Raw genomic sequence first — 4,493 nt, 5'->3', positions numbered from 1 at the left:
CTACCTGTCACCTAGAACAATGCAAAAGTTGCCCAAGAAGCTATCTCAGTCTGCGCTTCCTACAAGCCTATCCATCAAGCCTCTCGCTGGTCAACCAGAGAATTTGACTTGGGCAATGACCCAGGGTTGCACTGCCAAAAATTGCATGGAAGTTTCCAGCTTGCCTGCTTGCATTGCATGAAGAAATTGCGCTAAAAATGGGACAAGCAACTATTTCTTGTCACTGCATTGTCTCTAGAAATTGCATGGTTTTGTCAGTGAGCCCCCTTACCAGAGTGCCTGCCACTCCTGAAAATTGCACAGTGTTCTTGGACAGTCTGCCTATTGCGGAACACCCCCTCAGCCCAAAAACTTTGCACACATGTCTTGCATGATTACCTCCCAAATATGCACAGTTTTGACCAACAAGCCCTCGTACCCTGCTCTTATCCTCCTCTGGAAATCTGCATAGTTTTCACTGCCAGTACCTCCTGTTGCTCGCACTGCCTTACTCGGAAAAACTGTGCAATTTTTCCTCCAAGTTGAGCCAAATCCCGAAGATGTCATTGCTGTCCCAGACTGCTCAACTCAGCCTCTTAGTGACCTTTGCGCAATTTTTCTCGACAGTGCTTCGGAGCCTTGCATCCTAGCATGACATGTGCTCTGCTCTGTTTCAGAGCCTTGTCCTCTCTCTCAGTTACCTGCACCCGGAAGAGAGGCAATGCACCATGCTAAACTAGGCGATTTTTGGATTTGATGTCATCTCGTTATGAGTGATTGGAGAAACATGTACATGGATAAGACATGACGCGACGACAAATGAGATGAACAAGAAGCACATGCTATAAGGCTTGCTCGTGGTTGGACAAATACATGAAGCATACCAAGTAGCAAGCGGAGGAGACAAATGTACATGCATGAACCATCAAATGGACACTAAGACCATTGAAGACTCCATGCACCTTGCCATGCAAAGGTGAAGCTATGGTACACCATGAGCACACTCATCACTCAACAGCACATCAACTCGACACGAACCACACAACCAACATGTGCATAACAGTAGTGTTATGTTGAGTTGTGTCATGAGTCGCCTCGGCCACATCATTACTTTGGGTCATAACTGTGTAATCAATGTAATGTAACGTGGAAGTCCAAGAGACCCACAAATGAAGTCAAAGTCATGTAAGTCGAACAATCACAAGGGTTAGTTTCACCCTTGGCTATATATACCCCTCATTTGTACATGCAAATGACTTTTTAGCTTAGTTCCTCCCACATAACCTTGAGAGCTTGTAGTCCTTTTCTTTAAGGAGCGAGCAATTGCTCCAACGCCCCGCTATTGGGCTTAGTGATGTATGGTGTAAGGATGTGTCTTGGAACTTTCGCTTAATTTAGAAGCCCGTTAACAGGCCAACACGTTTTCACACGTGTTGTATTCGTTTGTAAGGCTATTTTTTGGACGCTTGTAATACATGTGTTTTAACCTGTACTAAGATAGTTGAACTATTTCGGTTGTTTTAGTGCATATGCTGTTGGAAATGTGCTGTATCAGTTGTTAATGTTGTCTCGCCCGTGTGGACTATCTCGCTGGACACTCAACAAATTCATTCTTGTAAACTTGTTACAATCATCGCACTCGTGTGGATTATTTTGCTGGTTGTTGTACGCGCTATATGTTCAGTTTGTGTTTGCGTCTGCTGGATCCATGTGGACTACTCTGCAGGAAGCTGCACATGTCTTATCGTATTGTGTGTCTCTAACGGAGTTGGGACTATTCCCTTTCGACTTGAGACTCAATCTCACCCTCTCCCTCTGTAGTGAAAGAACTTAGACATAAGTTACACTAAGCACTCACTAGGCATACAAGCCTTGTTGTTTGAAGACTAAGTATACCACTCTCATATGCTGACAAGGAAGAGCTAAGGCATATGTTAGCTACCTATACCAATAGGTTTCATATTTCATGATTGGCAATGAAAAGGTCCAAATATGCTCTGCTTTGATGATGCAAAGATCACATATTTCCATAAGAATACAATCTATGCTTATAGCTTGGTATGGACTCAAATTTTGATGGATGGTCCAACAGTCTAATCTGGATCATATCATGTTTTAAATTTTCAGTTGTAGAATAGAGAAAGAAGTCTGTCCAAACTGTTTAAACTTGGTAGACAAGTAGTTCAGGTAGAGAAGAAAAGGCTCCCAACAGCTTAATCTGGGGCCTTGGAAGAAATAAGGGTAGAAGTAGATAGAAAAACAAAAGAAAAAGCCAAAGAAGAGAAAAGGCAAGTAAGGGTCTGCAAGCCTAAGTGCACCCTCCAAGAAGAAACAAAAAATGCTAGGCAAAATAGCTAGGTAAGTAGATGGGGTTGCAGAAGTGGTACTCATTTCAGATTTAACCTTGATGGTCAAGATGTGAAAAGAAAAACAAAGAAGCATGTCTAACTTCCCAATTATCCCTTTTCCCACTCATTACTAACATCCCCTCATCAATTGAATTGCTTAGAAAACTTGAGGTTTGATGGTGGTTTTATTCATTGAAAAGCCACATTTCTTGTCTAAAAATTCTTTTCATTTTGATCTACTCCCTGAACTAAGTAAGTTTCAAGTAAACTTAGTGATTTTTCCCCTTCATTCACATATTCCCCCATATTAACTCTAACTTTATTATGTAATTCCCCTATGTTACCCTTTCCCTAGTATTATTAACACCATGGTGTATAAACCCCCAAAGCATTCTATAAATATCCTCCTTTTAGCATTATAGCTAAATATGTCTGTCTAAAGGGAGACTTTAGTCCACCTGGGACTGTGGTCAACCCTGTCCTGGGGCTGCTCTAACCTCTGGTTATGAGCAACAACCTCTCCCCTAAGCTCTCACCTTCCCTCTGCTCAGAAAAAACCCAAAAATTCCCCAAAAAACCTTGCAAAAAACCCCTCCTACCCATAACCCCCTTTGAAATTATGAAATAACCCAAAAAACCCACCTTTTGGCACTTATCCAAAGTTTCGGCGCGTATATTTGATTTTTCAAAATACATTGAAAAACCTTACAAAACACCATACCCCGATGGTCTTCCGCTAAGCGCGCATCCCAAAAAATATATTTTTTAAAATCCCGACCCCTTCCGTATCGCTCGATCACTTCATCAACCCGTCAGCCGTCCGATCGAGCGCCTCTGATCGGACGGCCCTTATACATATCGGGTTGGTCCCCACGCCCGACAGTTAGCGCCCGAGAAAATGACGAAGGGTTACGTCAGTCCTCGGCCACGCGTCACCTTCTCAAGTCTCTCGGAGCGGCCTCTGACAAAACCGGGGCCGTATTGTAAGCGGTCTGAGAAAACCGTTACCACTATTGCACTTACTGCCCGGTTTGCTGGTCCCCTGTCACGCCCACGTCAGAGCCACGTCGCTGCCACCCCGCCGCCGCATCACCTCATTCGTCTGTCCCTTCGCTGACATGTCCGCCACTTCAGCGTGTCCATGGACCAACCAGGACCTGCCACATCACCCGGTGACGTCATGCTGACGTCATCCGACTCCGACCCCACTCGATGACGTCATGCTGATGTCATCCCAAAAAGGCGCCAATATAACAAAAATCTATTTTTAGGCCAAAATTTCGTGTTTTTTCTACTTTTGCTGAAAGAGACTGTTGTTATTCCTGCATGTATTTGACGACCATACCAGCGCCAACCTGCACCGTTCAACTCTGAAACCGCGGGCGCCTCCGCCGTACCTACATTTGCAACTATCAGTGACAATCCGCAAGGTATTTCTTGAAATTATTCTCTGCACCTGGTTTTTATCCAAATTTCTTCGAACAAACTGTTAAGGGAGTGTTAAAACACTGAATTCACCGTCTAGTATCCAGTAACCTGCACCTATTTCCCTCTGGCAAGACAACGAACAGTTTACGAAACCTGCATTTGACTGAAACAACCTGAATTCACAGGTAGCTCGCGCAATCGTGAGCTAGAAATCTCTGCTGGCTAAATTCACCATAGAAAAGTTCTGGTCAGCCCTGCTATTTGTCTTTATCAATCTGTTAAACAGTATTTCAATTGCTGTGTGCTCAATTCACCCTCTGGTCCCTAAAATTCACACTTTCATTGTAAGGAATCACCTCTGTGTTGTTCTGCTTACTTCAACCAGTTCACCTACAAGTCAGAAGCTTAATAGACCATGGAAACTCCAATTGCACTGAACATCAAGCCTCTCAATACCCCTCACAGGGAGTTAGAATGGAAAGCTCTGGGAGATATGGATTATCATATGTTAGATTGGTTTCCAATAGGCTCTAAATATAATATTCAGTTGCTAAATGAGTTGAAAGCCCAACACCTTAGTGGAGCTGATATCCTAGGGATTTGGGACTCAAACTTGCCCATGTACAACCTCCCCCAGGTAAATCCAATGCCAGAATTGATCCACAGATACTAGGAGTGCTATGATCCATGCCAAAGAGCTGTCCTCAGCCCCACGGGCTCAATTCTGTTCCATATCAC

This window comes from Pinus tabuliformis, chromosome 5_1, assembly GCF_031772625.1.
Source record: "Pinus tabuliformis cultivar Carrire ecotype Pingquan chromosome 5_1, CPIR1, whole genome shotgun sequence".
NCBI lineage: Eukaryota > Viridiplantae > Streptophyta > Pinopsida > Pinales > Pinaceae > Pinus > Pinus tabuliformis.
Note: the sequence above shows the minus strand (reverse complement) of the source record.